The following is a 19619-nucleotide window of genomic DNA, read 5'->3' as shown; positions in this document are numbered from 1 at the left end:
AGGAACACACGCTCCCCCTCCCACACTCAGACCCCCCATACCCAGCCTCCTGCCCAGAGCCTCAGCTGTGGCTTAAACCTGGTTCCAGAGAGAAGAGGCCAATGCAAACAGCCCCCTGGCAGCGAGGGAGTCAGCACGTCGGGGGGTGGGGCAGGGAGCTGGGGGCAGATCTTGGCTCTAACTCGCTAGGCGACCTTGGCCTGTTCAGTGAATCTCTCCCTGTCTCCATGGCCCTGTCTGTACAGCAGGGACAGCAACACTCACAGCCCCACAGGAGGGGGCTGGTTTAATGCTTCACCCCACGGCCCAGCAATGAGCCCCAACTCCCCCTGTGCTCTGGGATCCCGGTTTGCTGTGTGAATTCTGTGGGGCAGGTGCCGTCAGGCCTGGGCACTGGGATTATTTACCAATTTCCCCAGCCCTCTGACACTGCTAAGATCAGGGCTGAGGCGGCTGAGTGGTTCAGGTTTTCGATTAGAAACCAATAGACTAAGCAGGTCCACAAAATCCACTAGTTCTGCTGCCCCAGAAAAGTAAATATGAACCTCAGTCCTCCCTGTGGCTTCCCCTCATGCCATGGGGCTGGAACACCAGAGGCGTGAGGTGTCTTAGTTGGGGGCCACATCAGAGAGGGCTGGGGGCCTTTGGAAGAGGTTTTTTGTGTCTCACTTTTGTGGTCCCCAATTTTCTGCGGGTCAGTGGCCCCCGACCCAGAAAAGGTTCCCCACCCCTGCCGTAAATAAAGCGACACTGAAACCTTGTGTGCTGGCCGCAATGTTTTCCTTTATTTAAAATTAAGGTTGATCAACTAACATGAGACAGTTCAAATGCTTAATTGTTTAATGATTTAAATTAAACTTTTCTCCCCAGCTGCAGCCCTAGCGAAATGGCTGGGGTGTGATTATGTCATTAGTGGCGAGTGTCCATTAGTAACCAAGAGTCCATGGAAAGGTTTGGGGAGGGCAGGAGCTCAGCAAAGGGGTGGGGTGTTGGGGAAGGGACGGGATAGATCCTGGCTTGCCCTGACATTTAAAAGGTGACCTTGGGGGCATGTGGCACCTTGAGCAGCCTCTGATGTTCCCTGTGTGAGCCCCAGAACCAGCCCTGAGTGACAGGGGCAGGGAGAGCAGCTCACACATGCCAAGGGGCTGGGCAGGGGAGGACATGAGCCTGCAAGGGAGCAGTGACATCACAAGGAACTTTTTCAGCACCTCAGCTCATTGGTTGGGAGGCAGTGACCTCACAGAGTGACCATGGCAACAGCCAGGTGGGACAGGCTGCAGGGCTGGGGCATCTCAGAGACCCCCATGGCCTGGCTGCCTGGAATCTCCTTTGTGAGGTTTCCCCTTGAGGGCAGAAGGGATTGAGGGTCCCAGCTGGGAGTGTCTCTGTGGAGATTTCCCCTTTCCCCAGGCTGCAGTGGGAGGGGCTGGGGCAGGCAGGGGAACAGGAGGGGCTGGCACTGAACTGAAGAGAGATCTGGGAGAAGCAAGAGGAAGGGCTGCGAACATCCGATGAGGATGGGATTTGAACCCATGCGTGCAGAGCACAATGGATTAGCAGTTCATCACCTTAACCACTCGGCCACCTCATCTAAGTTGTAAGGGTTTGTTACCAATTACCCAAAGCCATCACTGCCAGGAACCATTGTGCCACTTGCTGGCTGGCCAGGGACACCCAGGGCTGGAAGGTTTTGGCTTTTCACAATGTTCTCTGGGCTGTTGTACAAAGCTCAGTGCTCGTAAGTGCTCAGTGCTGCCTGCTCCATGGACATCTTCCCATTGCAGAGCGCGCGCCGAGCCAGACTGTGACTAGACAGCCCCTCTCTGGGCATCCAGGGGCTACATCTACCCTGCAGGCTTCTTACACAAGAACTGTTTTGTGCAAGAGTTCTTGTGCAAAATGTCTTGTGCAAGAGCACATCCACACTGCCATGTGCTTTTGCGCAAGAATGTCTGTGGCAGTGTGCACGCTCTCTTGGGCAAGAAAGCTCTGATGGCCATTTTAGCCATAGGGATTTCTTGCACAAAAAACCCTGTTGCCCATTTATACTACCTTCTTCTGCAAGAGCTCTTTCACAAGAGGGTTTATTCCTCATGGGGAGAGGAATAACTCTTGCCCAGGAAGCCCTCTTTTCCTACGTTTTGCCATAAATTTACTTTTGCAAGAACACGCATGCAGTGTAGATGCTCCTTAAGTTTTTGCGCAAGAACGGCCATTCTTGAGCAAGAAGCCTGCAGTGTAGATGTAGCCCCTGGATGCCCAGAGAGGGGCTGTCTAGTCACAGTCTGGCTCGGCGCACGCTCTGCAATGGGAAGATGTCCATGGAGCAGGCAGATGGCAGCGGCACAGGGCTCTGGTGGGCCCAGCATCCAGAGGAGCGTTTCCGATATGAGTGTTTACTGACAGTGTCCGTCTCTGGTCTGATTTCACAGTGTGGTGAGACACTGGCACCTACAGCAGCATGGATGGGGTGACTGGAGGGAGTGGCTGGCGGGCGGCCGGTAGGAGCAGTGGCAAGTGGCCAAGGGAGTGGGTGAGCCTCATTTGCATATCTAATGAGCCACCATTGTTGTGGAAGAGGCTCTTGTGCCAGAAGGAGCATCTACACAGCCCCCTCTTGTGCAAGAAAAACCCCTCTTGTGCAATGCCGCTACGCTTAGCCTCATTTGCATATTTCTGGCGCAAGAACCTGCCAGCATAGACATAGCCCAATTGTTTTCACTGTCAGGGGGCTCAGTGGCCCCTCCCTCTTCCTACCTGCTCTCCCAAAAGAGACAGACCTGGCTCCCCTTTCTTTTCCCCCAGCAATTGCCATGCTGCAAAGCAGATATTAGAGACAGCAAAACCCACAATCCACAGGGCTCTGTGGCGCAATGGAAAGCGTGTTGGACTTCTAAGATTTGGTGCTCACTGTGATCTAGGTTGGTCATTCAAAGGTTGTGGGTTCAAATTCCATCAGAGTCACTTCAGCTGCTTTCTCATTTCCAGAGCCGCTTTTACAGACCAGGAAATCCTTAGCCTGACAGTAGGATGGGCTTTAGTCCAGACAGTTCCCAGGAGACCCCAGCAAGAGTGGAGACAAGGGCTCCTCTGAAAGGCTGCAGGTACCCATAGACCCTTTTGTCCCTCCATGTCTCCTACCAGTGCTGTGCCTCGCTCAAGCTATGTCTACACACACTGTTCTGAAAAAGCTAGGTAAATTGTGACCCCTAGTTTGCATAGCTTTGTCTGGAAGAAGCTTTTCCAACATTTGGCCTGTTTACACTGGGCCAAATGTGGGAAAAAAACCTTTTTTTGTAACATTCCCTTCTTCACAAAACAAGGTTCACAGAGGCACCAAAAACGCATGTCTGCTCTTCCGAAAACAATTTGGCAGCTGTGTTCTCTTTACTAAAGCGTTGTCTGTGTAGTGTAGACAGAGCCCTGATGTAACATCTTATTTCAAGTTTAGGTGCAGCGTAGATAGAGGGTTGACTCAGAGTCCTTAGTGCTGCCTCTTAGACCATGGGACCTACACAAGAAACCTGTGACTCAGCTGGGTCAAACTGGAGCCCTGGCCTAGGCCCACTGGGACCAGCTTTGCTTGTTTTCCTTCCACCCAGAGCCCCCTTCTTCTCCTGGGCTGCAAGGAGGCTCCTGGGGGATGCCCTGAGACAGGCACAGGGCTCTGCCTCCCCACAGCCAGCCCCACCCCACAGGATTTGGCAGAACAAGGGGGGGGGGCTCTGCTCACCCTACTGAGTCCCACTGAGACGTTGAGCTTTTGTCCTGCCCCCCTCAGCTTGGCCTCCCTCCTCTGCCCCATTCCTGCCTCACTTCCTCCTTGGGCAAGTCACACAAGGGAAGCAGCAGGAGGACCTGGCCCCATACGCCAGCTTCCGAGGGCAGGGGAGGCTGAGACTGCAGTGTCCATCAAGTGCCTGGCCTGACCCATCTGGCTTCCCCAGGCTGGCACCAAGGGGCATTCTCAGCTGATGTCACCCCCCCGTCGCATGTGAGTTGGGCTTATCCCAGGCAGGAGGAGCTGCACTTACCCGGGCACCCAGGAGAGCAGCAATAAGAGAAGACCCTGTGTTTGTGCCTGGTTTTGAACCAGGAACCTTTTGCATGTCAGGCAAATGTGATAAGCACTACACCACAAAAACACAAAACACACAACTGTTCTTCAGAGAATGGCACTTGGCTGACTGTTCTGTTCATAGCTCTTTCTAACACCCTGCTCTGCAGGGGAGGGGAATGTACCTTGTGAACACTCCACCTCTTGTTCTCAGGGAAGCCACTAACCCCAGCTGCCAGCTCCTCATTTCCTCACCAGCCCCTTGAGATTTGGAGCTCCAAGCTGGAGCTGCTGTGGCAGGAGGTGAAGCTACAGAAGCTGACAGGGGACAATCAGCGCGCGGAGGGTTATTTTTTCTCCTCCCTGGGCTGATGTGGCTAGAACTGAGGAGAAGAAAATCCTCTTCCCTTCTCCTCAGAAGATGGAATTTGCAGTTGGTTCTCTCTCTGGTTCTACTAAAGCTGGACCCCAGGACTAGACTTTTTCTTTCTAAAGCCCTAATGAAAACTGAGCCAATTGCTCACAGGCTGAGAATGTGAGTTAAAGAAGGGCACCACCCAGCATGGGGCTTGAACCCATGACCCTGAAATTAAGAGTCTCATGCTCTACCAACTGAGCTAGCCAGGCTGTGGGCAAAAAGTTTCCTAATATCCCATCACAGCATAACAGGAGCCAGGTGTTCTCCACTGCCTGACTCAAGGCTCTTTCTTGCCCCTAATGTAGGGTTCTGCTCTGTGGGGAGGTTTGAGCTCAAACCCCACTCCCAACACACCCACTTCTTTCCCCACAAGGAACGGCCCCATTTCCATCTCTCCAGGGACAGCAGAAGGGCTCTGGCCTGTTCTCTGCAAAATGCTCAGCCTGTTTCATTTTCTGCAGGAACGAGTGGGATCCATGCGCCCTGTTCCCCAGTGACAAGTGTGTGTCCTCTTCCCCCTTTCCACAGACACAGCAGGCCAGGGAGTTGTACACCTGCAGTGGCCCCTTCCTACGTTGCCGGGAAGAAAGCAGCTTGGACTGACGGGAGAGTCTCACTTGCTGATCAGACTCCCAGGGCCTGAGCTCTGGGGCCAGCCCGGGGCAGGAGGGGGAGGAGGTGTGAAGAAATTCCAGGGGAGGGGGAAGAGGTGACCCAGCCCTCCCCCCATCAATTTTTTTTCTTTTTTGCTAAAACAAGTTTTGCTTCTATTTTTTGGGGGGGAGCGTGAGGGTTTTCAAAAATCAAAAAGGGGGGGCGTGATGCTGAAAAGTTTTGGAACCACCGCAAGGGGATGACCCAGCAGGGTCTCAAAAGGAGTGCTCCAGGTGAGGTTTGAACTCACAACCTCAGCATGTCTTCTACAAGTACTGCCTTATAAGTACTGTGCGCTAACCCATTGCACCACTGGAGCAGACATTTGAAGTCTTTCTTCAAAGTCCTTAGATTGAAAAAGTCAAGACGCACAAAGTGGAATTGAAGTTTCTGCCTGTGCCCTTGTTCTTTCTTTTCACAGGCAGAGCCGGGGGCTCCGCACATCCAGAGACCCCTCCCTCTTCCTCTGTGGTCTCTGAAATAACCCACCCTAGAGGGGCACAAAGCTGCTGGAGGCCAGAGCACTAGAGATGAGTTGCACGTGGGTTAGTGCTCCCTTTGCACGTGAGAGGTAGGAGGATTCACTCCCATCTTCTCCCACCTGCTCGCTGGTGCTCAGGGGTTGGCCCCTTTCCTGCTGCCCCAACTCTTATTCCCACAATGCACTTTGTGCAGGGGCCATTGGTCTTTGTTCCAAGGTGTGTGGCTGGGAGCCAGGACCCTTCCCAAAATATACAACTCCCCCGCCCCCGTACTGCTCACGCTCTCTGGCTGCCTCCAGCATGGGCTGAGCTCGGGGGTGAGATGGGCGACCTGCCCTACAGCTGTGATGGCCTCAGGCACCTGACCACAAGTCTGCTCACAAAGCTCTAATGGGCCTCAGACAAGCAAAACCCCCCTTAGTGAACCTCAGGGCAAGGAAGCCGAAAAGCCTGGAGCACAAGGACCTCCCAGCAACCACCCCAGCCCGTCCCACTGAGATTTAAACTCAGAGTGGAGGATTCAGAGTCATTAGTGCTGCCCCTTACACCTGGGACCTAGACAGAAGGCCTGGGGTAGACACCTGGGGCACACAGTTCTCAGTCTGGCCTCTGCTCTCCTGGCTTCCCTCCGGCTGCTTCATCTCTCAGGACTCTCTGGCTACATCTACACGGCACGTTTATTTTGGAATAAGCTCTTCTGGAACAGTTTATTTGAAAATAGCACGTCTACACTGCAGGGAAACCTCAAAATGAGTCTGAGGAGGCTTCCCTAATGTAGACGTGCTACCTTGATTTAGAGCCCCAGGGGGAATAACTTAGAATGGCCCTGGGGAGGGGATATTTTGAAATAGCAGAAGTGGAGCATGTACACGCGCCTCATTTTGAAATAGCTATTTCAGAATAGGCATTTTTCTGCGTACAGTGAGGTCTACAGAAGTTGGAATCAGCCGTCCGTTATTTCAGAGTTATTTCAAACTAACGGAATTGCTGTCTAGACTCTTGACTTGTTATTTTGGAATAACGGCCATTGTTTCAAAATAACTTTTCTGTGTGGACAGAACCTCTGTCCTGCCCCAGTTCTGATGCTTTCTGGACAAACTCCATGTTAGGACCAGTCACAATCTGGGCTCAGTGAGGGTCCATCCTACCTGAGACGTGTGTGACACAAAAGCCTCCTGTTCCCTGCCCAGTTCCCAACACTGGCTGCAGACCCAGCGATATTTGGTGCCTTGGCTGCTGTCCCTGCTGGCAGGTAGCTGTCCCGCACCTGCAGTTCATCCGCCTCCCAGAGAGGAGGTAGCTCTGTGAGGGGGAGAAGCCGGGGAATTTCCCTGCATGTGTAAAAACCATCACTGCAGGCCCGGGCTGGGGCAGTGCGCTGGCATCCCTCATGTCTGGAGCATCCGCCAGGGAAAAACTGAAACCGTATCAGGAGATAAGGGGCCAAGGTCCCCCCCAGCAGGAGCTATAGGGAATGGGCTACCTCTACTTCTCCACAGCAGGAAATACTGGACGGGGTCCCTCCACCACTCTCCAGGAGGAGCTATGGAGCCAGGGGACCCTCCACCCCCCAGAAAGAGCCAATGGGTGCCATGGGGGCTCACACACAAACAGGTGCAAATGCCCTCAATATCGGTGCCCAGGGCAAAACTTGCTCTGCTCCTAGAACAGGAACAGTGACTAGCAGTGAGGCCCCTCCCTGGCAGCACCATGTCAGACGGTTTCTTCTTGGCCTGGCGCCTCCTGAATGCTGGGAGCAGCTGCCTGGCCCGAGGGGCTGCAGTTCCCTGGAGAGAGGGGCTGGGGCCGGTGGCTGCAGGAAAACCCTTCTGCTGTGTCTGTGGCTGAGCTGCACAAAGGAAGATACAAGATCCCTGGGGGGGTCTTTGCCGGATGAACGTGCCTGAGGAAAGAAGCTGGAAGCGCAACAGACACACAAAAGGGGACGTAAGACAGTTTGAGTCGCACACACGGCAGGTGGCGCAGCTCAGTCAGGGACTTTATCCACCCACAGAGCTTCACAACTTCTCCTCCCCCCCCACACTCCACCAGGCAAACTGCCCCATGGGCCTCGCCCGCACCATGCTCAGGGCCTGGGGATTTTCTGTCACTTTGCCAGACCAGATCACTAGCCCCCCACTGCTCTGGAGTCTCTGCCTCTCCTGGGCCTTCTCATCCTCAGGCACCACTTTGTCTCCAGACAGACCCTGCTCTGCTACAGGCACCTCTCTCTCGCTGTCACTCATGGGCCTTCAAGTGCAAAAAATGCCCCTTTGTTCTGCCTGTGAATACATGGGCTTTTAGGAAATACACCTGTATTTGCTAGGGAGGGGTCTGAACAGTTTTTATAGAGAGAGAGACAGCCACCATGGATCATCCTTGCAAACTGTCTCAGAGAGCCAAGGAAGGCAAATAATTTGTTAGTGAGAGGAAACTGTCACCCCAGGTGGGACTTGAACCCACAATCCCTGGCTTAGAAGGCCAATACCTTGTCCATTAGGCCAGTGGGGAACACAGAAAATAGGGCCAGGGATTCACCCTTCTAAATGTCCCTTCCTTGGCTTTTAGCTCCTAATGAAGCCCCTTTGAAGAAGCCAGATACACAGGAAGGGCTGATCATACCCCTCTGAAAATCAGCTTTCCATGGGTATCTGTAGCTGGCTCCAAGTCATGGCTTCCCCAGGCTGGCACCTAGGGGCATTATCAGCTGATGTCACACTCCCTTTGTCACATGGGAGTTGGGCTCATCCTAGGTACAGGCTGGTCAGCAGCACCTGCACATACCTGGGCACCCAGGGGAGCAGCAATAAGGTCCTGATGTTAAGAGGAATAAGGGATCTTCCAGAAAAGGTTTATTTTTTGAAAGATCCCTGTCTACACTGGTGCTTTTTTCGGGCAAAGCCCCAAGCTGGAAAAAAGCGGCAGCCATATTCATGCAAATGCCGCGGGGAAAATTTAAATCCCCATGGTATTTGCAATTCTGAACTGTCTCATTAGCATCCCTTTTCCGGAAAAGAGTGACAATGTAGACACAGCCATTGGGTTTCGAAATTTGCGTAGGTTTTTCCAGAAGGACAGTGCAGTGTAGACATAGCCTGAGTGTTGCTCAGCACTCGTAGGAGACAGGGAGGGACAAAACAGTCTAAAAGCACCTGCAGCCTTTCAGAACAACTGCCAGCCCCAACCCCAAGGACCAGCCCTTCCCTACATCCTTACTGGGGTCTGCTGGGAATTGCCTGGATGCCAGCCTACCCCAGTGTCAGCCTAAAGATTGACTGGTCTGTAAAAGCCACATCCTGGAAATGAGGAAGCAGCTGAAGTGACTCTGGTGGGACTTGAACCCACAGCCTTTGAATGTCTAGCTGGGCTCACATTAACCATTACAGCTTAGAAGTCCAACGTGCTTTCCATTGCATGACAGAGTCAACGACTACTGACTTTGATATCTCCACTCTCTGCTTTGCAGCATGGCAATTGCTGGGGGTCTGTCGCTTTTGGGAGAGGAGGTAGGAAGAGGGAGGCAGCCACTGAAATTAAAGGATAAGAGCTGAGCTGCAGATGGAGATATTGATCCCACTGCCTCTAGCATGCTAAGCAAGCACTCTACCACTTGAGCTAATTCCCCTGCCTGTGAAAAGAGCTGCTGTCTCACCCACCTTGTTCCAGAGCCCACAACATCCCTGCGGCTGCCCAAAGCTCCTTTCTGAAAGGGCCACTTGTGAGACTGACACCCGTGGGCCGGCTAGCTCGGAGGTTTAGGACGTGGTGCTCATATCACACAGACGCGTTTTAAGAGCAAGCCACTTATTTCAAGCTATAACAGGCTCGCTATTCTGATGTCCCTGCATGGCAGGAGGAGGAAGGGATGTTTCGCAATAGCGATTTGTTTGGAATAAGTGCTGTGTAGCCAGCCCCAAATTAAAAAATAAGCTATTTCAAAATAGGCACATTGATTATTTTGAACTATGGGACGCACCCCTAGCGAGTTAGAGCTGAACTCTGCCCCCAGCTCCCAGCTCCACCCACCCAGGTACTGACTCCCTCGCTGCCATGGGGCTGTTTGCATTGGCCTCTTCTCTCTGTCGCCAGGCTGCAGCCAGGACTGAGAATCAGGCAGGAGAATGTGACCCGGCTCCCTGCACCTGGGCCCTGCATTTCTCATCCCTTCAGAGACACTTGTTAGTGGAGGAATAAATCAGTCACATGAGTGTAGATTATGAAACTTTGTAGTTGTTGTTGCCTTGGAAACTCCCCACAGACCTTCCCCTGGGGTCCCGGGCAGCCGCTCACACTGCACAGCTCACTTCGAGGTGAGGCTGCTGTGTAGACGTTCCTGTCCTGTTGAGGGCCAGCTTGCTGGGGGGAGGCTCTGGCCACTTCCTTTCCTTGTCTCTCTCAGGCTGTGTCTACACTGCAGGGCTACGTCTACACTGCAGGCTTTTTGCACAAGAGCAACTGCTCTTGTGTAAAAACTTGTAGAGCGTCTACAGTGCAGGCACGTTCTTGTGTAAGTAAATTTATGGTGCAGAATCAGACAACAGGGCTTCTTGCACAGAAGTTATTGCTCTCCCCACTTATAAGCCCTCTTGTGCAAGAACTCGTCAACAAGGTGGCAGTGTGGATGGGCAACAGCGGTTTCTTGCTCAAGAAAGCCATGTATCTAAAATGCCCATCAGAGCTTCCCTGAGCAGGAGAGCGTCCACACTGCCATAGGCGCGCTTGCAGAAAAGCACTTCTCTTGTGCAACAGCACATGGCAGTGTGGACACACTGTTGGGCAAGACCTTTTGCACAAAACAGATTTTGCGCAAGAAGTCTGCAGGGTAGATGTAGCCAGGGGGTGTTTGGGTTTGTTACCAGCACTGAGCTTTGTACAACAGCCCAGGGAACATTGTGAAAAGCCAAAACCTTCCCGTCCTGGGTGTCCCTGGCCAGTCAGCAAGTGGCAGAAAGGTTCCCTGAAGTGCTGACTTCAGGTGATTTGAAGCAAATTGTAACAGCTCAGATGGGGTGGCCGAGTGGTTAAGGCGATGGACTGCTAATCCATTGTGCTCTGCATGCATGGGTTCAAATCCCATCCTCATCGGGTGTTAGTAGACTTCTCTCTTGCCTCTCCCAGAGGTTCAGTGGCAGCCCTGCCTGCCCCACCCCCCTCCCACTACAGCCAGGGGAAATCTCCTCAGGGGGAAACCTCACAAAGGAGATTCCAGGCAGTCAGGCCATGAGGGTCTCTGAGATGCCCCAGCCCTGCAGCCTCTCCCACCTGGCTGTTGCCATGGTCCCTCTGTGAGGTCACTGCCTCCCAGCCAATGAGCTGAGGTGCTGCACAAGGCCCTTGTGATGTCACTGCTGCCTTGCAGGCTCATGTCCTGCCCCTGGCCAGCCCCTTGGCATGTGTGAGCTGCTCTCTCTGCCCCCCTCACTCAGGGCTGGTTCTGGGGCTCAAGCAGGGAACATCAGAGGCTGCTCAGGGGGCCACATTGCTAGGAATAAGGGATCTTTTGGACAAGGTTTTATTTTCCAAAAGATCCCGTCTAGACTGGTGCTTTTTCCTGGCAAAGCCCCGAGCCAGAAAAAAAGCAGCAGCCATGTTCATGCAAAGGAAGCGGGGGAGATTTAAATCCCCGCAGCATTTGCAATTGCGCTGTGTCTAATCTGCATCCCTTTTCCGCAAAAGGCCCTTCAGCGGCAGCACACGGCTGCCATCCAGCAGGCCCTTCCGGGGGCTTGTGCATCTGAGAGACCCTGAGGGAGAGTTCCAGACAAGGACACCTGTGAGACTCTCCCCTGGGTGCCCCCACAAGGGCCTTCTGTATTTCCCCTCTGTGCCTCCCCCACCACCACCCACACACACCCTTCCCCTGCCCGCCCTTCCCACTTTCTGCTCCCGCCTCCCCTGCTGAAGACACGTGAGGAGACACGTGAGAAGTGGTTTTTTTTTTTTGGACCTGCCCTGACCGCAGCCCTAGAGACTCTGGAACAAAGAAGACACATGAGAAGAACCCAACTTTCTTCCTTTTGCTGTGACATGGATGGATCTAGCTCAGGTTTCACTCAGGGGGTCTGTCTGCATGTGAAGTACCTGTGACAGCCCCTGTGCTTCTCTGCCCCTCATCAGCAGTGCCACCTACTTGGGGGAGCACGTGCCCCGAGTCTTGTAGAAATGACAGCCTAGACAAGCGAGCATTAGTCAGGATCCCTTCGATAGCTCAGCTGGCAGAGCGGAGGACTGTAGTGTGTGTTTGACAAGTGATCCTTAGGTCCCTGGTTCAACTCCGGCTCGAAGGAGTGATTGTTTTCCCTCCAGCCTGGCCTTAGCAGAAGGTAACCAAGGTGGTTGCCTTGGGTCCGTGTCTTCAGAGCCCTCCACTGCAATTGACAGAAAGATTGTGGCGAGGAGCTGCCAATCACATTTCTTGGGCTGCGCAGGTTATATCCACAAACACAAAAGTTCTTTCGGAACAATGGCCGTTATTCCACAATAACAATGCAAGAGTCTACACAGCAATTCCGTTATTTTGAAATAATTCTGAAGTAACAGACGGTTTATTCCGACTTCTGCAAACCTCATTCTACGAAGAATAACACGTAATCCAAATTAGCTATTTCAAAATAATGTGTCTGTAGCTGCACCACTGCTGCTAATTTGAACTAGCCCCTCCCCGGGGCCATTCTAAGTTATTCTTCCTGGGGCTCTAAATCGAGACAGCTCGTCTACACTGGGGAGCCTGCCTCAGACTATTCTGAGGTTTCCTTGCAGTGTAGACGTGCTAGTTCGAAATAAGCTATTTTGGAATCACTATTCCAGACCAGCTTATTCCTAAATAAATGTGCCGTGTAGTCATAGCCAGAGGGATGAAGCAGCAGGAGGAAAGCCCGGAGTCCAGAGGCCAGTCTGAAAGCTCAGTATTCCATATGGCTACATGCAGTCACCTGTCTTGGTCCCATGGTGTAAGGGGCAGGACTTTGAATCTTGCAATCTGAGTTCAAATCTTAGTAGGACTTCCTGGGTTGGGGCTTATTGTTGTGAGGTTTTTCACACTGCCTGGCTATGCTGCAGGCTTCTTGCACAAGAATGGCAGTTCTTGTGCAAAAACTAGCACAGTGTCTACCCTGCATGTGCATTCTTGTGCAAGAAAATGTACAGTAAACCGTTAAGAAAGAGGGCTTCTTGTGCAAGAGTTATTCCTCTCCCCATAACGAATAAGCCCTCTTGCACAAGAAGGCAGTGTGCACAGGCAAGAGGGATTTCTTGCACCAGAAACCCCTAAGGCTAAAATAGCCATTAGAGCTTTCTTGCACAAGAGAGCATCTATGCTGCTGTAGATGCTCCTTAGGAGGAGATAAACCACCTCATAGAGCTGGAAGGGACTTTGAGAGGTCAGATAGTCCAGCCCCCTACCCTCATAGCAAGGACACGAACCCTCCCTGACAGATTTGCCCCAGATCTCTAAATGGCCCCCTCAAGGATTGAATTCAGAATCCTGGGTCTAGCAAGTTAATACTCAAACCACTCAGCTCTCCCTCACTCTTGGTCCAAAGCACATGGCTCTGTGGATGTGCTCTTGCACAAGAACTCTTGCACAAAACAGTTCTTGGGCAAGAAGCCTGCAGTGTAGGTGGAGCCTAAAGTTTTTCATATTTTTTGTTTTAAAAATATTTCAAACAGTTGTTCAATGTGCCCCAGGCCTGGAATTGTGCTGCAGCCGCATCCCTCGCTACAGTTGCTGGCTCCGTGTGCACTGGCCTTCTGTCTGGGTGCTGCCAGGGGAGTGAGAGGTGGCAGGTACCGATGGGTAACAGGTGCCAAGGTGCATACAGAGAAGCCAGCACATGCATCTCTTCAAGTGAGCTCACTGTGCACAGCTCAGCTTTTGGGAAACACTCTCCTCCTGTCTGCGCCTAACAGCAGTGTCACAGTCTACTACTCAGGGGTCCTGTCTGGAGGAAAATGGCAACTCCAGGGGACCCTCACAGCTAACATTGCAAAGAGGAAGACAATGAGACTCCACTAGGAAACATCACAAGTGTCAACCCAGGTAGAACTTGAACCTACAATCCCTGGCTTCAGAAGCCAATGCCTTATCCGTTAGGCCACTGGGGCACACGAGTGATGGCAAAGAGAGAGAAATTCCCTTTCTTTCTGGCTGGCCAGGGATACACAGGGCGGGAAGGTTTTGGCTTTTCACAGTCCCTGGGCTGTTGTACAAAGCTCAGTGCCCAAACACCCCCTGGCTACATCTACCCTGCAAGCTTCTTGCACAAGAACTGTTAGGTGCAACAGCGCGTCCGCACTGCCATGTGCTTTTGCACAAGAATGTCCATGGCAGTGTGAACGCTCTCTTGTGCTAGAAACCCCTGTTGCCCATCCATATTGCCTTCTTGTGCTGGGACTTTTTGTGACTCTTCCCTTCGCCACAGGGACGTCTGCCTTCTAGGTCAGTTAGCGGAGGGAAAGGAGAAGGCTCCAACGAGGCTCCTCCTCACACTCATACTTGTGACTCCCATTCTCTCTCTGGCCTCAGGAGCAGATCTCCAGGAGACTCCCTGCAGGAAAGCCATGGGGGGTCTCTGATCTGGCCCCTGCCCTGCAGCCTGTCCCACCTGGCCACTGTCATGGACTCTCTGTGAGGTCATCACCTCCCAACCTCCTTTAGCCAATAAGCTGAGGGGTTGCAAAAGGTCCTTGTGATGTCACTGCCACACCCACCCCTGCCCTCCAGGGCTAATGTCCTGCCCCAGGCAGCCCCTTTGCCTGGCTGAGCTGCTCCCAGGGGTGAAAGTGACACATTTCTTACAGGGACTGTTCTATTGGGCACCACCCCTTGGGCATAGGAGGGCTCAAGGCAGGAAGTGGGGGGAGGGGTTGTGATAGGACAGTACCTGTTAGAAATTACAGAGGAGAGTGGGAGGCTCAGGGAAGGGATTTGGGGGGCATATGGGTGAGGTAGGGCTCAGAATACAGAAGTCAGGATTCATGGGACTAGAATCCCAGCTCCCTCTGCTCTGGGCTCCCTGAGGCCTGTTATCAAGCAAGGGATTTCTCTGCACTGCACTGGGGAGAGAAACCCCTGAGCCAGTGACATGGACTGATCTGGTTCCAAGCAACTAAGGGTGTGAGTGTGTTCAGCAAATCTACATGTGACTAGATCCATCTAGCAGCCACAGGGCCTTTAGCCAAGGCAGCGATGACTCTGAGGAAGGGTTGGGGGCTAATCAGAGGAACATGAGTGTCCAAGGCTGGGCAGAAATGGACGAGGGGACGTCACAGACACTAGCACATCAAGAGGTAGAGAGAGGCCCCTGCTGCTCTTCCAGACATGCCACAGCCTGGATAGAACCAGGGATTTTAAGCTGTTTAATCTAAGAAACTTGCCCCTGAGCGACTGCCAACAGGTCAGGGGAGGAAGGCCAGGACAAGACCCTTTTAGCGACTGGGTCTGTGTAAGCTGGAGCCTCCTCCTATCAGATCTGTGGCCTGAGTCCTGCAAAGCCTCCAACAGGTGCCTGGCCTGACTCATCTGGCTTCCCCAGCCTGGCACCAAGGGGCATTCTCAGCTGATGTCACCCCCCTCTGTCAGGTGGGAGTTGGGCTCATCCCAGGCACAGGTCTGACAGAAGGAGCTCCGCTTACCTGGGCACCAAGGGGAGGTGCAATAAGAGGAGAGCCTGTGTTCCGAACCAGGGACCTTTTGTGTGTTAGACAAATGTGATAACCACGACACCACAGAAACACCTGTAAAGGACTTAAGTTTTGCTGGACTTAAACTTGGACAAATATTCTGCTACTAACTCTTGGCCAATGCTTTGGGGAAAAGGCCGAGCAAGAGCAGGGAATAAGACACCCCCCTCCCCCCGCTACTTCTCTAGACCTTTGCTCCCAACACTGGGAAGGTGGCAGGGGCTTTGTGATGCAGGAGGGGTGACCCACATCCCATCCCCAGCGTTGCCCCCCTGCAGGGATGGACCTTTGGGGACAGGCCCAGACTCCTCGACCTCTCACACTCCAGAGCAGAGCAGCCCCCAGGAGTAGGGCTGAGCCATGCAGTGGGGGCAGGAGCCAAGAGATTACCTGAGACCTCAGGAACCCAGCACAAGGCACCACCCCAGGCATCTCTCTGACAGGGGCAGAAGGGGAGGGTGTCTCAGGACTTGGGTAGCTTGTTGCCCTAGGAAGGGGTGTGACCAAAACACATACCCTCGCTGTGAGCAGGATTTGAACCTGCACAGGGAAACCCCATTGACTTTCTACTCCAACGCCTCAACCACTCGGCCATCACAGCTCTGAGAAGTTTGTTTCCTGTACGTAAATGTGGAGAAAAATTCTGTTACTAACTCCTTGGCCAACTCCGATTGCTGCAGGGTTAAGGAATTCTCTCTTGTTAATTCTGTGCCCTCAGGAAGGGACCAAATCAAAGGAGGCCAGGCCCCCACCTGGGAACTCCAACCCAAACCCTGAGATCAAGGGGGTTGACAATCCAGGTGATCAATGTTTGCTGCACTTGTCCCTCCCCTCAACCCTGCCCAACCTCAAGGCCAACTCCACAGTCCCAGCGGCTGGGGGAGATGTGCATGTCAGAGCCTCTGCCCACTGAGCTGTAGCCTTCTGTGCCCAGGGAGCCAGACACTGCCAGGGTGGGAAAGCGGGAGGGAAATGGGGACTGGTCGCTCTTTGGGAGTCAAAGGTCTTGTCTGGGACCATAGAGTAGAACAGTTTTACAGCCCACTAGTGAGGAGGGTACCATGGCTTAGCGAGCCCGTTATGGTTTGAAACAAGAGGCCCACGGGTGTCAGTCTCACAAGTGGCCCTTTAAGAAAGGAGCCTTGGGGAGCTGCAGGGATGTTGTGGGCTCTGGAACGAGGGGGGTGAAACAGGGGAGCTGTGCACCAGGAGGGGAATTAGCTCAAGTGGTAGAGCGCTTGCTTAGCATGCGAGAGGCAGTGGGATCAATGCCCACATTCTCCAACTACAGATCAGTCCTTATCCCTTATTTTCACTGTCCGTGGCTCCTCCCTCTTCCTACCGGCTCCTGTGAAAAAGACAGACCTGACTCCCCTTTCTTTTCCTGCAGCAATTGCCATGCTGCAAAGAAGAGAGGAGAGAGAGCGAATCAAGCAGCCCATCATGCTCTGTGGTGCAATAGCAAGTGTGTTGGTTATCTAAGTTGGGGTGCCTGCTTTGAACCAAGCCAATTGCTCAAAGGTTGGGAGTTCAAATCCCACTGCAGTCACTTTAGCTGCTCACTGATTTCCAGGGCAGCTTTTAGAGAACAGGCAATCCTTAGGCTGACACTGGGGTGTGCTTGAGTCCAGACAGTTCCCTGTGGTCCCCAATGAGGGCAGGGGCTGGTACATGGGGATGAAGGTGGGGATTGTTTTGAAATGCTGCAGGTGCCATTGGACCATTTTGTTCCTGTCTCGTACCAGTATTGTGCAGCACTCAGGCTATGTCTACACTGCACTGTTCTTCTGGAAAAAGTTATGCAAATTGTGAACCCCGATTTGCGTGGCTTTTTCTGCTTCTTTTTTCAGAAGAGGCTTTTCCAACATTTGACCTGTCTACACTGAGCCAAATGTTGGGGGAAAAAATCCTATTTTGGAACATCCCTTCTTCCTCATAAAATGAGCTACAAAAGGATGCCCAAAAAGCACGTCAGAAGAGAAGCTGTGTCCTCTGGGCTAAAGCGTTGTCTCTGTAGTGTAGTCAGAGCTCTGATGTAGCATCTGTTTTCAAGTTTAGGGTGCAGCGTAGACAGAGGGTTGCAATATGATACGCAATTTGAGCTACAGAAGTTGTCGTTTTGAGCTTATTTTGAAAACGCTTTGGTGTCTACACAGCATGAAATATCGAAATAACCTGCTATTCCTCTAGTCTCATTAACACAGACACAATAGCAAAACTCTACTATTTTCATCACTACACTTTTAAACAAGGAAATAGAGGCGATATATACCTAAATGGCTACATTACTAAACCTAAAATGCAAATATAAAAAGAATAAAACTTTCAGGCCCCCACACCTTGAGATTTGTAGCTCAAAGCTGGAGCTGCTGTGGAAGGAGGTGAAGCTACAGAAGCTGACAGGGGACAATCAGTGGCCGGAGGGTTATTTTTTCTCTTCCCAGGGCTGATGTGGCTAGAACCGAGGAGAAGAAAATCCTCTTCCCTTCTCCTCAGAAGATGGAAGTTGCAGTTGGTTCTCTCTCTGGTTCTACTAAAGCTGGACTCCAGGACTAGACTTTTTCTTTCTAAAACCCTGCCGAAAGTTGAGATCTATTTTCTTGTAGACTGAGAGTTAAAGAAGAGCATCACCCAGCCTGCAGCTTGAACCCACAACCTGGAAGTTAAAAGTCTCCTGCTCAACCAACTGAGCTAACAAGGATGCAATTAGCAAAACTTCTGACACCCCATCACAGCATAGCAGGAGCCAAGTGTTCTCCATTACCCGACACAAGGCTCTTTCTTGCCCCAAATGGGGGGTTCTGGTCTGTGAGGAGGTTTAAGCTCAAATCCCCCTCCTGACACACCCACTTCTTTCCCCACAAGGAACGGCCCCATTTCCATCTCTCCAGGGACAGGAGAAGGGGTCGGGTTCAAGATTTCTCTTAGCGCCGCAGCAAGGGGAGATGGAGGAAAATCAAACCCCTTTGGAAGCTTTGTTCTCATGGCACCAAGTGTGGCATGAGGGGTGTGAGCTGGGGAGCAGAAGGGGTATTTGGGTGCACCCAGGGGCAGCAAGAATTCAGTCTCTCAGGCCAGTGCATTGGGGACAATGTGTGAGCCCTTCCATGAGCATTTTCTGCTCCCACTGGGAAAGGCAGCTGGGCTTTGAGCTACAAATCTCAAGGGGCTGGTGAGGAAATGAGGAGCTGACAGCTCGGGTTAGTCGCTTCCCTGAGAACAAGAGGTGGAGTGTTCACAAGGTGCATTCCCCTCCCCTGCAGAGCAGGGTGTTAGAAAGAGCCAGGAACAGAACAGCCAGCCAAGTTCTAGCAGCGAGATCTGCTTCTCTGGTGTAGTGGTTGTACCATTTGTCTAATGCGCAAAAGATCCCTGGTTTGAAACACAAGGTTGTCTCTCATTGCTGCTCCCCTGAGTGCCCAGGTAAGTGCAGCTGCTGCTGACCAGCCTGTGCCTGGGATGAGCCCAACTCCCCATGTGACAGAGGGGGTGACATCAGCTGAGAATGCCCCTTGGTGCCAGCCTGGGGAAGGGAGATGAATCAGGCCAGGCAGCTGCTGGAGGCTTGTGGCTTGGCCTCCCTGCCCTGGAAGGCTGGTGTATTGGGCTGGGCTCTGCCAGCTGCCTCCCTTGTGTGACTTATCCAGTGTCCACAGGCCAAATGTTGGAAAAGCCTCTTCCAAAAAAAGCAGAAGAAAAAGCTGCACAAATTTGTTTTTGAAATGTGCATAGGTTTTTCCAGAAGAGCCGTGCAGTGCAGACACAGCCTGAGTGTTGCTCAGCACTAGTAGGAGACAGGGAGGGACAAAATAGTCTAAAGGCACCTGCAGCCTTTCAGAACAACCCCCAGCTCCAGCCCTTCCCTCCACCCTCACTAGGGTCTGCTGGGAATTGCCTGGATGCCAGCCCACCCCAGTGTCAGCCTAAGGATTGCCTGGTCTGTAACAGCTGCATCCTGGAAACGAGGAAGCAGCTAAAGTGACTCTGGTGGGACTTGAACCCACAACCTTTGAATGTCTAGCTGGTCTCACATTAATCATTACAGCTTAGAAGTCCAATGTGCTTACCATTGCACCACAGAGCCTGACACACTGCTGGGGCTGATATCTCCACTCTCTGCTTTGCAGCATGGCAATTGGTGGGGGGTGTGTCTCTTTTGGGAGAGGAGGTAGGACTAGGGAGGGGGCCACTGAGATTAAAGGATAAAAACTGAGCTGTAGTTTGAGAATGGGGGCATCGATCCCACTGCCTCTCTCATGCTAAGCGAGCGCTCTACCACTTGAGCTAATTCCGCTGCCTGCAAGAGGGCCTGCTGCCTCACCCA

The 19619-nt window shown here is 52.6% G+C and overlaps 8 non-coding genes across 8 annotated transcripts; 3 read left to right on the top strand and 5 right to left on the bottom strand.

The window, feature by feature from the left end:
• Window positions 1-1512: 1512 nt before the first annotated feature.
• On the bottom strand, window positions 1513-1594 carry TRNAS-GCU (transfer RNA serine (anticodon GCU)). The gene has a single exon. It is a non-coding gene; the product is annotated as a tRNA-Ser (tRNA).
• A 1268-nt stretch (window positions 1595-2862) lies between these two features.
• Window positions 2863-2967, top strand: TRNAR-UCU (transfer RNA arginine (anticodon UCU)). Its single transcript has 2 exons — window positions 2863-2899; window positions 2932-2967. It is a non-coding gene; the product is annotated as a tRNA-Arg (tRNA).
• A 1108-nt stretch (window positions 2968-4075) lies between these two features.
• TRNAV-GAC (transfer RNA valine (anticodon GAC)) lies at window positions 4076-4148 on the bottom strand. The gene has a single exon. It is a non-coding gene; the product is annotated as a tRNA-Val (tRNA).
• Window positions 4149-4614: 466 nt separating this feature from the next.
• On the bottom strand, window positions 4615-4687 carry TRNAK-CUU (transfer RNA lysine (anticodon CUU)). Its single transcript has one exon. It is a non-coding gene; the product is annotated as a tRNA-Lys (tRNA).
• A 670-nt stretch (window positions 4688-5357) lies between these two features.
• On the bottom strand, window positions 5358-5451 carry TRNAI-UAU (transfer RNA isoleucine (anticodon UAU)). The gene is made up of 2 exons: window positions 5414-5451; window positions 5358-5393 (listed from the first exon to the last, which is right to left on the bottom strand). It is a non-coding gene; the product is annotated as a tRNA-Ile (tRNA).
• Window positions 5452-10617: 5166 nt separating this feature from the next.
• On the top strand, window positions 10618-10699 carry TRNAS-GCU (transfer RNA serine (anticodon GCU)). The gene has a single exon. It is a non-coding gene; the product is annotated as a tRNA-Ser (tRNA).
• A 1112-nt stretch (window positions 10700-11811) lies between these two features.
• On the top strand, window positions 11812-11901 carry TRNAY-GUA (transfer RNA tyrosine (anticodon GUA)). The gene is given in 2 exon segments: window positions 11812-11848; window positions 11866-11901. It is a non-coding gene; the product is annotated as a tRNA-Tyr (tRNA).
• A 7373-nt stretch (window positions 11902-19274) lies between these two features.
• On the bottom strand, window positions 19275-19379 carry TRNAR-UCU (transfer RNA arginine (anticodon UCU)). Its single transcript has 2 exons — window positions 19343-19379; window positions 19275-19310 (listed from the first exon to the last, which is right to left on the bottom strand). It is a non-coding gene; the product is annotated as a tRNA-Arg (tRNA).
• Window positions 19380-19619: the final 240 nt, after the last annotated feature.

Source organism: Pelodiscus sinensis, chromosome 19, assembly GCF_052426305.1.
Source record: "Pelodiscus sinensis isolate ZL-2025 chromosome 19, ASM5242630v1, whole genome shotgun sequence".
Lineage (NCBI taxonomy): Eukaryota > Metazoa > Chordata > Testudines > Trionychidae > Pelodiscus > Pelodiscus sinensis.
The sequence above is the reverse complement of the archived record's forward strand: the minus strand, read 5'-3'. Positions and strand labels throughout refer to the sequence as shown.